We start from the raw sequence: 19,118 nt of genomic DNA on the forward strand, positions 1-19,118 counted from the left end.
AATTTATAAAATTCATTTATTTACATTATGTCATCCTCGCAAACCATTCAGTGAGCTAAGAAACATTTTCCGTAATTTACAGTTGAGAAGACTAAAGTACAAGTTCTATGACTTGTTTAAGCTACTATTTACTAAGTAGTAGAAAGAGAGGACACAAATCTAGGTCTTTTGCTTCTAAGTCCAGAGCAATGACCCTCTAATTAAATGCAATAAACAACTTGAGCCTCTGCCTGTCAGAGTCCTGTTTTTCTATATTCTGACAATACACCCAGATAAGAAGAGACTTGGTGACCTTTCCTTTCAACCTGCATGAATATGCATGAGGGTACAGAGGGAATCGTGCCACTTCTTAAAGGAAAAGAGAACCATGTGATTTAATCAGGCATGTCAATCAGCCTAAAAGCACAAGCTAGGTATTAAGTGTATCTTAACATCAGAGAAAAAAGGTGATCTGAGAGGTTTGTTCTAGACTCTGGCACTGATTATCAGTTACTGGGTAGACTAATCGGATCTAGTGATTATAATGTTGATGACAAACCTCTTAAGAGTTAAAGAAAGTTACTTGGTTGATTTCTGACATTAGACATTAGGAAATATTAGGCATTAGCTTGAAATATGAAAGGCAGGTAAGCATTTATGTCCACCAGAGATTTAAAAAATTGGTTAGCAAGGAACTTACATTTAAACATTTTGAGTAGAAAAAATATTAGATTTAGAATTAAAATGGGCAAGAAAAGTAATAAACCGTATTTTTTTCTTCAAAACTTGCTCAATTTTGGAAATTCTTAAGTATATATATAATACTTAATATATATGATATTGCTTTATGTCTAGTCTTCTATGAACCAGTATAATTAAAAAAAAAAGAACCTCTCTTTCATGTTCACTGTACACACAATAAAAAGTTTACTTTTCAGATCACCTGAGCTTAATTGTGGAATTGCTGTTTAACAGATAGTAGTATACATTAATATGAGGTAAAATATCTAAGCTGAGAGTACTGGCAATGGCAAAATAGTAAAGCAAAGCAATTTAAGCACAAAAAGAGTCAAAAATTGCAAAGAAATTCATCTAGATATGATGACTAATCAATAACATTAAAATGCCTGTATTTATCAGCTTTTTTTCCTCTAACCCATTGATTAGTTTTAGGGAAAAATGTTAATATTCCCCCTAATTATAGTTTTAGTGCCTCTTCTGTTCTCAGCATCTCTGAAAGCTTGGGAATATTACCTGAAAATCCAAAAATGACTCTATCTGATAAAACTATGATAAAATATGTCTTAACTGTTCTTACTAAGTCTCCAGAAATTTCACTCGTGAAAAAATGTTCCAGTCTTCCTCCACTTGCATTGGGAAAGTTTCATTTCCATAATTATCCCCTATTTATTTTTGAGGTGTTATCCCCTCTAAAAGGGAGACATGTAAGTAAGTATGGTTATTGCTATCCACTTTTGCAGTTTTTATTCTAATAGTCTTTCTGAAATGCAAATAACTCACATATCTTGGAAAAATTAAAGAAAGGTCAAGTGTAGGCCACAAATGTTAATACAATAATTGACTATAGAAACAGAAAAAGTATTGCTGATAGATATACTTTAGAATATACGTAATTAAAATCAGAACTACTCTCAGAAAGAGACTTTTAATCTGGTATTGAAATGCAAGATAATTCAAGAAAAGGCCTTACACCTGCATTAAAAGACAGACAAATGATGCAATATTTAATTTGTTTTAAGTTAAAATGGTAAGAGATACAAGTATCATTTTCCATGATTCCTGATTTGGGTAACTGTTTTTTGCATTAACCAAATACACCAGATAAAAGCTCTACTTTATAGATAGTTGGTATCAAAGCAAGAATTTTTGAGGCTAGAATACTTCAAGATCAGATCTTTCCGAGTCATTTTACAAAGAGAATACCTGAGACCCAAGCCTGATATAATTTTACAGTCGACTTTTAAATCCTGTAAATGGTCAGAATTTCCAAGATTTTTAGTTGTTCTAATGAAGTCTAGGAAGGAATCCAATAACCCTCATAAATAAGAAGAACTATAGAATGCACCAAAATAGCACAGTAATAATAATTTTAGGAGCTCAAGAGTTGGAATGTACCTTGGAGAGAGGGGTAGAAAAGAAATGCCAGGAGAAATAAAGAGAAAATATAGGTATCCATTAGGCAAAATGTATGTAATCTAAGCAAATAAAAAATAAAATGTTAATGCAATTTTGTCCAATAATATAAGAAAATGATGAGTATTTCAAATAAAGTATTGCATACTCATGAGTTTTTGAGACCTAGTCTGGCTCTGTTGCCCAGGCTGGAGTGCAGTGGCGATCTAGGCTCCGCCTCCCAGGTTTAAGCGATTCTCCTGCCTCAGCCTCCTGAGTACTGAGATTACAGGCGTTTACCACTATGGCCAACTGATTTTTACTATTTTTGGTAGAAACTGGGTTGACCATGTTGGTCAGGCTGTTCTTGAACTCCTGACCTCAAATGATCCTCCTACCTTGGCTTCCCAAAGTGCTGGGATTACAGGTGTGAGCCACCGTGCCTGGTATCATGAGTATATTCTTAATGTCTTGTTGTGTGTATTTTCTGATCACACTTCTCTGCCTGTTTCAGATCTTTATATGCATATTTCCAAGTCCTTTCAATCTGATCATCTGCAGGCCCACTCACTGGTTTGTATAGATATTAAACCTCAAATGAGTTATACCTCTCTATGTACCTACTTACAGATCCATCCTCCCACCTCTCTGTGTGAAATTCAGGGTTCAAATTGGCAAACTCAAAGATTAAGGACCTTCACAATGCTCTACATTAGAATTGCTTCTCCTAGTAATGTTATGTTAACATAATATACATAATTGTAAATAACTTCACAGAGAGATTATACAGTCTGAGTGTTTATACATATACTTTGTTAACTATGAAGTGTATGCATATGTAGATCACTAGCATCCTTACGTTTCACTAACTTTGCACCAAATTTAGTATATCCAAGAACATGAAGATTTTTACGTTATAATAAATTAGTCATTCATATCACATTTGGTTCCCAAGGAAAGTGCCATCTTATTATTGCTTTATTTTGGCATTTTTGGGGGTTACTTTTACCCATTATTTCTTACTATGAATTATATTTGTATCTCTAAGGACCAAATCTCTGCTCAGGCAAGTTATAGATGCAAGACACAAGTTATTAGTTTTTAAAGTATTTCTATTGCTTTTTTATAAGAACCAAAGTGAAAAGTATCTGAATAAGAAACTGATGTATTTATGAACTAAGGCTCTGTGGAGCCAAACATTACATATGTTTTATAAAAGAGTAGCTTTTAAGCTTAAGATTTGATCAAAGGTGCTGGTGAAGAAACTTATTGACCCATTTAAAAATCTTTCCTGTAGAATGAAAAACATGTTTTAAAAATCCACCACTAACTGGGTTCAGAGGCAAATCTTAGAGCACACCATCTGATAAATTACTTTTCCCATGATAGGTACATTTGTCTACACAAGAATTTTTAGAATGATATAAAATTGAGACTAATTGTATGTGGAGTACAAACTCTGCTTATTGAGAATAATAAAATTAGAAGGAATTGAGACTATCTTTATTTTATAACCAAATCTTGACAGTCTTGACTGGTACTGTCATAAAAATTCTTAACCATCTTTGTATTAGTGATTGTTTGAACTTATTATTGATGTGTTCCTCTTTTGTATTAGTGATTGTCTGAACTTATTATTGATGTGTTCCTCGTTGAAACCATGTTTCCACAGTTCCATATCTAAAAATGTCTCCTAAAAGAGAAGGCCAGGAAAATTTGCAATACTTTGTGTGAAAGGCAAATATTCAACTTTTTTTTTCCCGGATAATTTCTATCATGTACCACATTTTTCTTTTAAACTTGTCTGCAATCCTTGTGGTTTCATATGCTACTCTTCACAGTAGGACTGTTCTCTATTATTTCTTTTGATCTCATTTAATGAGCAAAATCTAAATTATTAGCAATAGCATTCATGGGGTGTTTACATATTTGATATGCTCAGCACATTCTGTGCTTCAGTGTGGGAAAGAATAATTAAAACCGCCAATAAAAGCTAAATGATTACAGAAAAACTAGAATCATTAGACAAATAGTATGAAAGACAACATATATGACATAAAAAAATAACACTGGTAATTTGATAGGAATAACACTGGTAATTTGATAGGAATAGTGTTTTATGTGTAAATTGCGTTGGGAAGTATGGCCATTTTAACATTATCGATTCTTCCAATACATGAGCATGGGATGTTTTTCCCCTTGTTTGTGTAACATACGATTTCTTTCCACAGTGTTTTGTAGTTTTCTTTCTAGAGATCTTGCACCTCTTTGGTTAGATGTATTCCTAGGTATTTTATTTTTTGTATGTGACTATTGTAAATGAGATTGCATTCTTGATTTGGTTCTCAGCTTGAATGTTACTGGTATATAGAAATGTCACTGACTTTTGTACATTGATTTTGTATCCTGAAACTTTGCTGAAGTTGTTTATCAGTTTCATGAGCCTTTTGGCAGAGTCTTTAGGGTTTTCTTTTTTCTTTTTTCTTTTTTTTTTTGAGACAGAGTCTCGCTCTGTCACCCAGGCTGGAGTGCAGTGGCGCGATCTCAGATCTCAGCTCACTGCAAGCTCGGCCTCCCGGGTTCACACCATTCTCCTGCCTCAGCCTCAGGAGTAGCGGGGACTACAGGCGCCCAGCACCACGTCCGGCTAATTTTTTGTATTTTTAGTAGAGACGGGGTTTCACCCTGTTAGCCGGGATGGTCTCCATCTCCTGACCTCCTGATCCGCCAGCCTTTTTTTCTTTTTTTTTGAGATGGAATCTCGCTCTTTGCCCAAGCTGAAGTGCCCTGGAGGGATCTCGGCTCCCTGCAACCTCTGCTTTCTGGGTTCAAGCGATTCTCCTGCCTCAGTTTCCCGAGTAGCTGGGACCACAGGCACATGCCACCATGCCTGGCTAATTTTTTGTATTTTTAGTAGAGATGGGGTTTCACCATGTTAGCCAGGATGGTCTCGATCTCCTGACCTTGTGATCTGCCCACCTCGGCCTCCCAAAGTGTCAGGATTACAGGCGTGAGCCACCGCGCCTGGCGTCTTTAGGGGTTTCTAGTTACAGAATCATATCACCAACGAAGAGAAATAATTTGAGTTATTTCCCTATTTGGATGCCTTTTAGTTCTTTCTCTTGCCTGATTGCTCTGGCTAGGACTTCCAGTACTTTGTTGCATAGGAGAGAGAAGAGTGGGCATCCTTGTCTTTGTCCAGTTCTCAATGGGAATACTTCCAGCTTTTGCTTATTCAATATGCTTGTTGACTATGGTTCTGCTAGGAATGATACTTATTCCTTTGAGGAATATTCGTTTGATGTCTAGTTTGTTGAGAGTTTTTATCATGGATGTTGGATTTCATGAAAAGCTTTTATTCCTGTCTACTGAGATGGTCATACTTTTTTTTTTTTAATCTCTTTCAGTGGTAAATCACATTTAAACAAACTTTTTCAATTTTTAATTTTTACAGGTACATATTAGGTGTATATATTTATGGAGTACATGAGATATTTTGGTACAGACATGTAATGTATAATAATCACATCATAAAAGATTGGATATCCATCCCCTCAAACAGTTATCCTTTGTGTTACAAACAATCCAATAACACTGTTTTGGTTTTATTTTAAAATGAACAATTAAATTATTGACTATAGTCCTCCTGTTGTGCTATCAAATACTAGGTCTTATTTATTCTTTCTATTTCTTTTTGTACCCATTAATCATGCCTACCTCCACACAGACCTCCAATACACTTCCCAGCCTCTGTTAATCATTCTTCTATTCTTTATCTCCACAAGTTCAATCATTTTGAGTTTTCGATCCCACAAATAAGTGAGAACATGTAATGTTTGTCTTTCTGTGCCTATGTTATTTCACTTATCATAATGATCTCCAGTTCCATCCATGTTGTTGCAAGTGACAAAGCCTCATTCTTTTTTGTGGCTGAGTAGTACTCCATTGTGTATATGTACCATATTTTCTTTATCCATTCATCTGTTGATTGACACTTAGGTTGGTTCCTAATCTTGGCTATTGTGAACAGTGTTGCAACAAACATGGGAGTGCAGATATCTCCTCAATATACTGATCTCTCTTCTTTGGGGTATATATACTCAGCAATGAAGTTGCTGGTTTATATAGTAGCTCTATTTTTAGCTTTTTGAGGAACCTCCAAACTATTCTGTATAGTGGTTGTACTAATTTACATTCCCACCAACAGTATATAAGGGTTCCCTTTTTTCCACATCCCTTTTCTCCATCTGCCAGCTTTGTTATAGCCTGTCTTTTGAAGATAAGCCATTTTAATTGGGGTGATACCTCATTATAGTCTTGCTTTGCATTTCTCTGATAATCAAGAAGGTTGAGCACTTTTTGTTTTGCCATCTGTATGTTTTCTTTTGAGAAAAGCCTATTCAATTCTTTTGTCAACTTTTTGATCAGGTTATTAGATTTTTTCCTATACAGTTGTTTGAGCTTCTTATATATTTTGGTTATTAATTCCCTGTCAGGATAGTTTTGCAAATATTCTCTGTGTCTTTTCCCTTTGTTGATTGTTTCCTTTGCTGTGCAGAAGCTTTTCTCCTCCTCCTCCTCCTCCTCCTCCTCCTCCTCCTCCTCCTTCTCCTTCTTTTGCTTAATGTGATCTCATTTGTCCATTCTGCTGTAGTTGCCTGTGTTTGTGGGCGTATTGCTCAAAAAATTTTTGCCTGGACCTATGTCCTTGAGGTTTTCTTCAATAGTTTCCTGCAGTAGTTTCATAGTTTGAGGTCTTAGATTTAAGTACTAAATTCATTGTAATTTGATTTTTGTATATGGTGAGAGATAGGGATCAAGTTTCATTCTTCTGCACAGGGATATCCAGTTTTTCCAGCACCATTTATTGAAGAGATGGTCTTTTCCCCAATATATGTTCTTGGCACCTTTGTTGAAAATGAGTTTACTGCAGCTGTGTGAATTTGTTTCTGGGTTCTCTATTCTGTGCCATTGGCCTATGTGTCTGTTTTTATGCCAGTACCATGCTGTTTTGGTTACTATAGCTTTGTATATATGTTTTGGTGTGGAATGTCATTAGTATTATAATAGAGATTGCAATGAATCTATAGATCAGACCTTTTAACTATATCGATTATTGCAATCCAGGAACATGGAACATCTTTCAATTTTTTTTGGTGTCATCTTCAATTTCTGTCATTAATGTTTTATAGTTTTCATTGTAGAGGTCTTTCACTTTGCTTATGTTAATTCCTAGGCATTTAATTTTATTTGTGGCTATTGCAAATGGTATTACGTTTTATATTTCTTTTTCAGATTGCTCACTGTTGGCATATAGAAATGCTATTGATTTTTGTATCTTGATTTTGTATCCTGCAACTTTACTGAATTTGTCAGTTCTAATTTTTTTTGGTGGTTTTTCCAAATATAAGGTCGCATCATCTGCAATAAGGATAATTTGACTTCTTTTTGAATTTGAATGCCCTTTATTTCTTTCTGTTGTCTGATTGTTCTAGCTAGGACTTCTAGTACTATATGGAATAACAGTGGTGAAAGTAGGCATCCTTGTCGTGTTCCAGATCTTAAAGGAAAGGCTTTTAGTTTTTTCCCCATTTAGTATAAAACTAGCTCTGGTTCTGTCATATAAGGCTTTTATTATGCTGAGGCATGTTCCTTCTAAACCCATTTTTTTTCTAGTTTTTTTTTTTTTTTTTATCATGAAGGGATATTAAACTTTATCAAATGCTTTTTTGGCATCATTTGAAAAGGTCATATGATTTTTGTCCTCCATTCTGTTGATATGATGTATGACATTGATTGATTTGCATATGTTGAACCATCCTTACATCTCTGGGATAAATCCCACTTGATCGTAATGAATGACCTTTTTAATGTACCATTACATTTGCTTAGCTAGTTGTTGGTGAGTGGTTTTGTATTAATATCATTGGAGATATTGGCCTCCAGTTTTCTTTTTTTGATGTGTCTTTATCTGGTTTTGGTATCAGGGTAATGCTGGCCACCAAGAATGAGTTTGAAAGTATTCCCTTTTCCTCTATGTTTTGTAACAGTTTAAGTAGAATTGGCATTAGTTCCCAGTAGAATTCATCGGTGAAGCCATTGTGTCCCAGGTTTTTTTTTATTGGATAACTTTTTATTATTACTTTGATCTCATTACTTGTTATTGGGCTGTTCAAGTTTTGGATTTATTTCTCATTCAATCTAGGCAGGTTGTATGTATGTGTCTAGTAATTTGTCCATTTCTTCTAAATTTTCCAATTTATTGGCATATTTTTTTCATAGTAGCCACTTAATATGGGTTGACTGTATCCCCACCCAAATCTCATCTTGAATTGTAACTCCAATAATTCCCACATGCTGTGGGAGGAACGTGGTGGGAGAAAATGGGATCATGGGGGTGGTTTCCCCTATACTGTTCTCGTGGTAGTAAATAAGTCTCATGAGATCTGATGGTTTTATAAGGAGTTTCCCTTATAAAGCCAGGGGTTTCCCTGGCTCTCATTCTCTCTTGACTACTACTATGTAAGATGTGCCTTTCACCTTCCACCTTGATTGTGAGACCTCCTCAGTCATGTGGAACTGTGAGTCCACCAAACTTCTTTTTCTTTATAAATTACCCAGTCTTGGTTATGTCTTTATCAGTAGTGTGAAAATGGACTAATATAGTAAATTGGTATTGGTAGTATGGGGGGGCTGCTGTAAAGATACCTGAAAATGTGGAAGCAACTTTGGAACTGGGTAACAGGCAGAGTTTGGAACAGTTTGGAGGGCTTAGAAGAAGACAGCAAAATGTGGGAAAGTTTGGAACTTTCTAGAGACTTGTTGAATGGCCTTGACCAAAATGCTGAAAATGATATGGCCAATGAAATCCAGGCTGAGATGGTCTCAAATGGAGAAGAGAAACTTGTTGTGAACTGAAGTAAAGGTGACTCTTGCAGTGTTTTAGCAAAGAGACTGGTGGCATTTTGTCTTTGCTCTAGAGCTTTGTGGAACTTGGAACTCGAGGGAGATCATTTAGGGTATCTGGCAGAAGAAATTTCTAAGCAGCAAAGCATTCAAGAAGTGACTTGGGTGCTGTTAAAAGCATTCAGTGTTAAAAGGGAAACAGTGTATAAAAGTTTGAAAAATTTGTAGCCTGACAATGTGATAGAAAAGACAAACCCATTTTCTGAGGAGAAATTCAAGTCAGCTGCAGAAATTTGCATAAGTAATGAGGAGCCAAATGTTAATCACCAAGACAATGGGAAAAATGTTTACAGGGCACATCAGAGACCTTTGTGGCAGCTCCTGCCATCACAAGCCCAGAGGCCTAGGAGGAAAAAGTGGTTTCATGGGCTGGGCCCAAAGTCCCCCTGCTGTATGTAGCCTAGGGAGTTGGTGCCCTATATCCCAGGCACTCTAGCCATGGTTAAAAGGGGCCAAGGTATAGCTCAGGCCATTGCTTCAGAGGGTGCAAGCCCCAAGACTTGGCAGCTTCCACATGGTGTTGAGCCTTCAGGTGCACAGAAGTCAAGAATTGAGGTTTGTGACCCTCTGCCTAGATTTCTGAGGATGTATGAAAATGCCTGGATGTCCAGGAAGAAGTTTGCTGCAGGGGTTGGGCCCTCATAAAGAACTTCTGCTAGGGCAGTGTGGAAGGGAAATGTGGGGTTGAAGCCACCACACAGAGTCCCCACTAGGGCACTGCCTAGTAGAGCTGTGAGAAGAGGGCCACCGTCCTCCAGACCCCAGAATGGTAGATCCACTGACAGCTTGCACTGTGTGCCTGGAAGAGCTGCAGACACTCAACGTCAGCCCATAAAAGAGGCCAGAAGGGAGGCTGTACTTGGCAAAGCCACAGGATTGGAGCTGACCAAGACCATGTGAACTCAGCTCTTGCATTGGTGTTACCTGGAAGTGAAGCCTGGAGTCAAAGAAGATCATTCTGGAGCTTTAAGATTTGACTGCCCTGCTGGATTTCAGGCTTGCATGGGGCCTTTAGCCACCCTGTTTTGGCCAATTTCTCCCATTTGGAATGGATGTATTTATCCAATGCATCCATTATACATAATGGATGTATTTATCCATTATATCCAGAAATAACTAACTTGCTTTTGATTTTACAGGTTCATAGGCAGAAGGGACTTGCCTTGTCTCAAATGAGACTTTGGACTGTGGACTTTTGAGTTAATGCTGAAATGAAGTAAGACTTTGGGGGACCGTTGGGAAGGCATGATTGATTTTGAAGTGAGAGGACACGAGATATGGGAGGATCTGGTGCAGAATGATATGCGTGGCTGTGTCCCCAGTCAAATTATGGGAATTAGCTCCCATAATTCCCCTATGTTGTGGGAGGGACCTGGTGGGAGATAATTGAATCATGGGGGTGGTTTCCCCCATACTGTTCTCATGGCAGTGGGTAAGTCTCACAAGATCTGACAGTTTTATAAGGGGTTTCCTCTTTCACTTGGCTCTCAATCTGTCTTGTGTGCCACCATGTAAGATGTGCCTTTCACCTTCTACCCTGACTGTGAGGCCTCCCCAGCCATGTGGAAGTGTGAGTCCATTAAACATCTTTCTCTTTATAATTTACCCAGTCTCAGGTATGTGTACAAGTTTTTTTTTTTTTTTAAGTAAACATGTGCTTTCATTCACCTTGGGTATATATTTAGGAGTAGAACTGCTGAGTTATATATTATCTTTGTATGCAGCCATTTTAGGAACTACCAAACTGTTTTCCAAAGTGGTTGCACCATTTTACAATTCCATGAACAAGTACAAGACTTCTAACTTTTCCACATTCTTGCCAATACTTGTCATTGCCTCTCTTTTTTATTTTAACCACCCAAACGAGTGTCAAGTGGTATCTCATTGTGGTCTTAATTTGTGTTTGCTTGATGTTGAATAATGTTGAACATCTTTTTTTTTTTTTTTTTTTTTTTGAGATAGGATTTTACTCTGTCACCCAGGATGGAGTGTAGTGTCACAAACACAGTTCACTGCAGCCTCAACTTCCAAGACTCAAGTAGTCCTCTTACCTCAGCCTTCTGAGTAGCTAAGACCACAGGCATGTGCCACCACACCTGTCTAATTTTTTTATTTTTGTAGAGACAAGATCTCATTATGTTGTTCAGGCTGGCTGTGAACTCCTGGGCTCTAGTAATCCTCCTACCTTGACCTTTCAAAGTGCTAGGATTTGCAGGTGTGAGCCACTGAACCCAACATTTTAATGTTTTTATTGGCCATTTGTATATCTTCTTTGGAGAAATGTCTATTTAAATTCTTTGTCTATTTTAAAATTGGTTTGTCTTTCTTGAGTTATAAGAGTTCTTCAAATACTCTGAATACAAATCTTTTTTTTTTTTTTTTTTTTTTTTTTGAGACGGAGTCTTGCTCTGTCGCCCAGGCTGGAGTGCAGTGGCCGGATCTCAGCTCACTGCAAGCTCCTCCTCCCAGGTTCACGCCATTCTCCTGCCTCAGCCTCCGGAGTAGCTGGGACTACAGATGCCCGCCACCTCACCCAGCTAGTTTTTTGTATTTTTTTTAGTAGAGATGGGGTTTCACCATGTTAGCCAGGATGGTCTCGATTTCCTGACCTCGTGATCCACCCGTCTCGGCCTCCCAAAGTGCTGGAATTACAGGCTTGAGCCACCGTGCCCGGCCACAAATCTTTTTTTTATCACATACCTGATTTGCAAATATTTTCTTCCATTCTGTGGATTAAGGTTTTAATTTCTTGAATCATCAAGAAGTCCTTTGAAGCACTAAGTTTTAACATTTGAATGAACTTCAATTTATTTATTTTTAATTTTGTTGGTTTTTTTTTTTTTTGGTGTCACATCTAAGACTCATTGCTTAAATCAAGGTCAGGAAGAGTTACTCCTGTTTTCCCTTTGAGATTTTTATATTTTTAGCTATTCTATTTAAGTATATAATCCACTTTGAGTTAAATTCTGTGTATTGTATGAGGTACAAGTCCAACTTTATTCTTTTGTAGGTGAATACCCCAGTTGTCACAGCAGCATTTGCTGAAACAATCATTCTTTTTACATAGAAGGGTCTCAACATTCTTGTAGAAAATCAATGACCCATGAATGTGAGATTTATTTCTGGTCTCTCCATTCTATTTCATTTACCTATATGTTTACCCTTATGCCAGTACCACGTTGTCTTGATTAATGTGGCTTTGTAGCAAGTTTTGAAATGAGGAATTGTGAGTCTTCCAACCTTGTTCTTCCCTTTTCAACATTGATTTGGTTATTCTTGTTCCCTTGCATTTCCATATGAATTTCTATATCATTCTCAAAACAGGTAGCTAGAATTTAATAGGCATTGTGTTGCATTTGTAGATCATTTTGGGGAGTATTGTATTAACAATATTAAATCTTCCAATCCATTAGCATGGGAGGTTTTTTCATTCATTTAGGTCTTCTATACTTTCTTTCAACACTGGTTTGTAATTTCAGTGGATAAGCCTTACACATCTTTTGCTAATCTATTCCTAAGTATCTTATTTGTTTTTATGGTATTGTAAATGGGGTGGTTTTCTTTTCTATTTAAAAATGTACAATTAAGTTATTATTGACTATAGTCACCCTGTTGTGCTGTCAAATACTAGGTCTTATTCATTTTTTCTAACTACTTTTTTTTTATTGTCCCCATTAATCATCCCAACCTCTTCCCTAGCCTCCCACTACCCTTCCAGCCTCTGCTAACCATGCTTCTAGTCTCTATGTCCATGAGTTCAATTGTTTTAATTTTTAGATCCCATAAATAATTGAGAACATGCCATGTTTGTCTTTCTGTGCCTGGCTTATTTCACTTAAAATAATGACCTCCAGTTTCTTCCATGTTGTTGCAAATGCCTGGCCCTTACTCTTTATATGGCTGAATAGTACTCCATTGTGTATATATACAACATTTTCTTATTCTTTCATCTATTGATGGACATTTAGGTTGCTTCCAAATCTTAGCTATTGTAAACGGTGCTGCACCATACAGGAGTGCAGATATTTCTTTGATATGCTGATTTCCTTTCTTTTGGGGGTATATATCCAGCAGTAAGATGGATATATATGGTATATATATGGCAGCTCAATTTTTAGTTTTTTGAGGAACCTCCCAACTGTTCTCCATAGGGGTTGTACTAATTTATGTTTCCACAAACAGTGTATGAGGGTTCCCTTTTCTCCATATCCTCATCTATTATTGCCTGTCTTTTGGATATAAACCATTTTAAGTAGGGTGAGATGGTATCTTGTAGTTTTGATTTGCATTTCTCTGATGATCAATAATGTTGAGCACTTTTTCATATACCTGTTTGCCATTTGTATGTCTTCTTTTGAGAAATGTCTATTCAAGTCTTTTGCTCATTTTTTGACTAGATTATTCAATTCTTTTCCCATAGAGTTACTTGAGCTCCTTATATACCCTGGTTATTAATCCCTTGTCCGATGAGTAGTTTGCAAATATTTTCTGATATTCTGTGGGTTGTCTCTTGACTTTGTTGATTGTATCTTTTCCTGTGCAGAAGCTTTTTAACTTGATGTGATCACATCTGTCAATGTTGCCTTTGATTGCCTGTGCTTGTGGGGTATTGCTCAAAAAATTGTTGCCCAGACCAATGTCCTGGAGAGTTTCCCTGATGTTTTCTTGAAGTGGTTTTGTAGTTTGAGGTCTCAGATTTAAGTCTTTATTTCATTTTGATTTCATTTTGTATATGACAAGAGATAGCGGTATAGTTTCAGTCTTCTGAATATGGAGATCTAGTTTTCTCAGCATCACTTTTGAAGAGACTGTCTTTTCCCTAATGTATGTTCTTGGCACTTTTGTTAAAAATGAGTACTGTAGGTGTATGGGTTTGTTTCTGGGTTCTACATTCTGTTCCATTGGTCTGTGTGTCTGTTTTTATGCCAGTACCGTGCTGTTTTGGTTACTGTAGTTCTGTAGTATAATTAGAAGTCAGGTAATGTCATTCCTCTAGTTTTGTTCTTTTTGCTTTGGTTTTTCTTGGTATTCTTTTAGGATTTTTTTTTCTATTTCTGTAAAGAATGTCATTGGTATTTTGATAGGGATAACACTGAATCTGTAGATTGCTTTGATTAGTATGAACATGTTAACAATATTGATTATTCCAATCTGTGAACATTGAATATTTTCCCAATATTTCTATTTTTTGGTGTCCTCTTCAATAATTTATTTCATCAGTGTTTTATAGTTTTCATTATAGAGTTCTTTCACTTCTTTGATAATTCCTAGGTATTTAATTTTATGTGTGGCTACTGTAAATGGGTTACTTTTAAAATTTCTTATTCAGATTGTTCACTGTTGGCATATAGATATGCTACTGATATTTGTATGTTGATTTTGTATCCTGAAGCTTTACTGAATCTGTTTATCAGTTCTAATAGCTTTCTTGTGGAGTCTTTAGGTTTTTCCAAATATAAGATCAAATATTTGACTTCTTCCTTTCCAATTTGGGTGCCCTTTATTTCTTTCTCTTGTCTGATTGCTCTAGCCAGACTTCCAGTACTATGTTGAATAACAGAGGTGAAAGTGGGCATCCTTGTCATGCTCTAGATCTTAGAGCTTTTAGTTTTTCCTCACTCAGTATAATACTAGATGTGGGTCTGTTGCATATGGCTTTTATTATGTTGAGGTATGTTCCTGCTATTCCCAGTTTTTTGAGAGTTTTTATCATGAAGGGATGTTAAACTTTATCAAATGCTTTTTCAGCATCAATTGAAATGATCATATGGTTTTTATCTTTCATTTTGTTAATATGATGTATTACATTGATCAATTTGCATATGTTGAACCATCCTTGCATCCATGGAATAAATCCCACTTGGATCTGATGAATAATCTTTCTAATGTATTGTTGAATTTCTAATGTATTGTTTGCTGGTGTTTTTTTCAGGGTTTTCACAGCAATATTAGTCAGAGATATCAGTTTTCTTTTTTTGATGTGTCTTTATCTGGTTTTGGTATCAGGGTAATACTGGCCTTGTATAGTAAATTTGGAAGTATTCCCTCCTTCTTTGGTTTTTGATTTTGAGTAGGATAGGTGTTAGTTCTTCTTTAAATGTTTGCTAGAATTCAGCCATGAGATCCTGGGCTCTTCTTTACCAGGAGGCTTTTTGTTAGGACTTTGATCTCAATATTTGTTATTCATCTGTTGAGGTTTTGGATTTATTTATGGTTCAATCTTGGTAGGTTGTATGTGTCTAGAAATTTGTCCATTTATTCTAGACTTTCCAATGTATTGCCATATATTTGCTCACAGTAGCCCCTAATGATCCTTTGAATTTCTGTGGTATCAGTTTTATTGCTTCCTTTTTCATTTCTAATTTTATTTATTTGTATTTTGATGATTTTTGATATAATCCAGCAGAATCCTCTGGATTACAAGGTAGAGACTCTTTTCTCACCCCTTACTTTCTCCCAAACAAACAGGGTTTCTTTCTCCATTCTAAGCCACCTGAAGCTGGAGCTGGAGTGACACATGCACTACTGTGGCCACCACCACCATGACTGTACTGGGTCAGACCTGAAGCCAGCACAGCACTGGGTCTTGCTCAAGGCTGGCTGTAACCACTCCCTGGCTACTGCCTATGTTTGCTCAAGGTCCCAGGGCTTTACAATCAGCTGGTGGCAAAGCCATCCAGGCCTATTTCCTTCCCTTCAGGATGTTGAGGTACCCCAGGCCCTGGGTGGGTCCAGAGGTGCCATCCAGGAGTCAGGAACTAGTGTCAAAAACCCTAGAAATCTAACTGGTGTTCTACTGTATTGCAGCTGAGCTGGCACTCAAACCACAGGATCTCTCTTTCTTCCCCTTTCCAAAGGCAGAGGAGTCTCACCCCATAGCCACTGACACCCAAGGCCATGGGAAGTACTGCCAGACTACTACCTAAGTTCCCTGAAGGCCCACAGGCTCTTCAGTCAGCTTGTGGTGAATGCTGCCTGCCCTGGGTCTCACCCTTCATGGCGGCGTGCTCCCCTCTGTCCAAGGGCAGGTCCAGAAATGCTGCCCAAGAGTCAAATCCTAGAATCAAGGACCCCAAGAGCCCATGTGGTGCTCTGCCCTGCCATTGCTTTCCTGGTACCTAAGGTGAAGACAAAGTCCCCTTTACCTTTCCCTCTGCTTTTCTCAAGCAGAAGGAGTTTTGTATTGATTAAAAAATATATATTTAATAAAATGTAATATTCATTCCAAATGAAACACTAAGCAAACCCATAAAAGAAGGTTATGTCTCTAACATGCTAAAGAATATATATCTTGAAATAAAAATTCAAAATATTACTTAAATGCAGAATAATTTGAGGCATGCCATTAAAATCAGGGACAAAGTTTGGATTCTTTCTATGGTAGTTATGTAAATTGGCTCATTTAACATCCACTTCAAAGTCCTTTTCTCTTTACTTTTTTCTACTCAAGCTAAACACTTGAGTTACTTAACTCCTCTGAATTTGACTTAATTGGCCCCTTGTAACACAATTGTGGCCAATGAAATGTAGGCAGAAGCCCCTTGTGTTAATCCATTCTTGAATTGCTGTAAAGAAATACCTGAGGCTGGGTAACTAATAGAGAAAATATGTTTAATTGGATCATGGTACTGCGGGATGTACAAGAAACATGGTGCCAGCACCTGCTTCAGGTGTACGCCTCAGGGAGCTTACAATCAAGGTAAAAGGCAAAGGAGGAGCCCATGTGTCATCTGGTGAGAAACAAAGCAAGAGCAAGGGGGAGGGGAGGTGTCATGCATTTTAAAACAACCGAACAACTGATCTCACGTGAACTCAGAGCAAGAGCTCACTCATCACCAAAGGGATGGTGGTAAGCCATTCATGAGGGATCTGCCCCTGCCTCCTGGTCCAAATACCTCCCTCTAGGCCCATTTCCAACACTGGGGATTATATCTCAACATGAGATATGGAGGGGACACACATCCAAATCATATCACCCCTGGGGAAGTTTTTATTTCCTAAATAAAAAGGCAAAACCTGATAAAGAAAAGGTTTACTATATGCCCGGTGTCTTTTCTCCTTTTTCCTGTGTGGCTGGAATGCCAGGAGATACAGCAACTATCCTGTGACAATATAAAAGTTACATGCTAAGGATGCTGAAGCAGGAAGACATAAGAAACATGGTTCCTTGGTGACATCCATGAGAAGTAATAGCTACCTTTATATTTCTTCTCATGTAAAAATTATTTTTTGTTACATAAAATATTAACTCTTTACTTGCTTCAGTGATATTTATAAGGTACTTTGTATTTGCCGATAGCTGAAATTTTAGTAGATATTTCCACCATCACAACTGTTATTTAACACTGCTCTGTAAATCCCAACCAATTCAGTAAGCCAATAAAAATAAACAGGAGGTGGCCGGGCGCGGTGGCTCAAGCCTGTAATCCCAGCACTTTGGGAGGCCGAGGCGGGCGGATCACGAGGTCAGGAGATCGAGACCATCCTGGCTAACACAATGAAACCCCGTCTCCACTAAAAATACAAAAAAATTAGCCGGGCGTGGTGGCGGTGCCTGTAGTCCCAGCTACTCGGGAGGCTGAGGCAGGAGAATGGCGGGAACCCGGGAGGCGGAGCTTGCAGTGAGCCGAGATCGCGCCACTGCACTCCAGCCTGGGCGACAGAGCGAGACTCCGCCTCAATAAATAAATAAATAAATAAATAAATAAATAAATAAATAAATAAATAAACAGGAGGTGTAAATATTAGAATGAGGAAGACAACACTAATTTTTTTTTGTTTTTACAGGTGATATTATAGTCTTCCAAGCAAATACAAGATAATCATTTTAATAAGCATTGTTAAATAGGAGAGTTTAGTCACAAATTACAAATACATAAAAATTTATGGCTGTTATAAATGTCAGCAGTTGACCAGTTAGACAATAAAATATTTTAAAATCTCATTCCTAATTTTAAAATATATGAAATACATAGGAAGAAATTATTTAAGAAATGTTTAGGATGTAGACGCAGAACATTACAAACTAAAGATACATATGATATTTCTGAATGTATAGAATAAAAATTATGAAGGTATAAGTTCTCCTCCAAATAACTTATAAATATTAAATACAATTCTAAACAATCTATATATGATTGTTTGGTGGGGAGGGGAACAGGCCAAACTTATTCTAAAGTGCAATTTAAAAAATTTAGTATAGGTACAATATGCAGGAACTAGTGAAAAAAGTCATGATAGAAGAATTATACCGTCAGATATTAAAATGTATAAAACAATAATGATTGAAATAATATGGTATGGACATAAAATTAGGTATACCAATCATTAGGGAAGAGTAACATAATTTATAGTTTCATGCAAATATTAATGAGTTTACTATTTAGCAAATGTGACATTCCTAATCATTAAGAAAAGATGAATCATTGAATAAAAAGAAATAAGGCGAGTGTTAACTCTTTAGGAAAAATAAATTTGATCTCTACCACATCACATATTGAAATGAAATTTCTTTCCCTTTTTTTCTTATTCTCCCCATATTCATGTAGAAATGACTTGTCCACTTACAAAGGTACCTAAATATTGTAAACGTAGCATGCACTTAAAGTGTAATGAAAGGACAGAGAAAAGCAGAAGTGCTAACAAAATGGGCCAGGAATCATTCTCAAAATGCATACTGTTTTTAACAGCTAACTTAATAAACAAGGACATCTTATTCATTACACTGCTCACAGTGTCTATGAGATAAAAAAGAACAATCACTGTGAAGATTCCCAGCTAGCTATTCTTGTTACTAGGGTAAGATGGAGCTCTCTTTTTTATGGAGGCCTTATAAAGAAAACACTCTATGGGTAGTTGATAAAGGTTTTGAGAATATCTTTACCATGATGAGAACGAAATTCACAATCTTTTAAAAAGTAACAATTATAGGCAGATGCTGAGTACAATTTTAAAAAGACATTAAACTCAGAAGCAAGGTTTGCATTCTCATTGTGGTAGAAATGTAAATTGGTTCATTTAACATTCACTTCAATCTTCTT

The 19,118-nt window shown here is 36.8% G+C and overlaps 1 protein-coding gene and 1 long non-coding RNA gene across 5 annotated transcripts in view; one reads left to right on the forward strand and one right to left on the reverse strand.

Annotated features, from left to right (window-relative positions):
- FAM227B (family with sequence similarity 227 member B) overlaps positions 1 to 19,118 on the reverse strand; it is a 284,670-nt gene that overhangs the window by 50,990 nt on the left and 214,562 nt on the right. The gene's annotated exons all lie outside the window — the stretch shown is intronic.
- LOC135971796 (uncharacterized) lies at positions 12,459 to 18,551 on the forward strand. The gene is made up of 2 exons (XR_010588058.2): positions 12,459 to 17,474; positions 17,814 to 18,551. It is a non-coding gene; the product is annotated as an uncharacterized lncRNA (long non-coding RNA).

Source organism: Macaca fascicularis, chromosome 7 (genome assembly GCF_037993035.2).
Source record: "Macaca fascicularis isolate 582-1 chromosome 7, T2T-MFA8v1.1".
Lineage (NCBI taxonomy): Eukaryota > Metazoa > Chordata > Mammalia > Primates > Cercopithecidae > Macaca > Macaca fascicularis.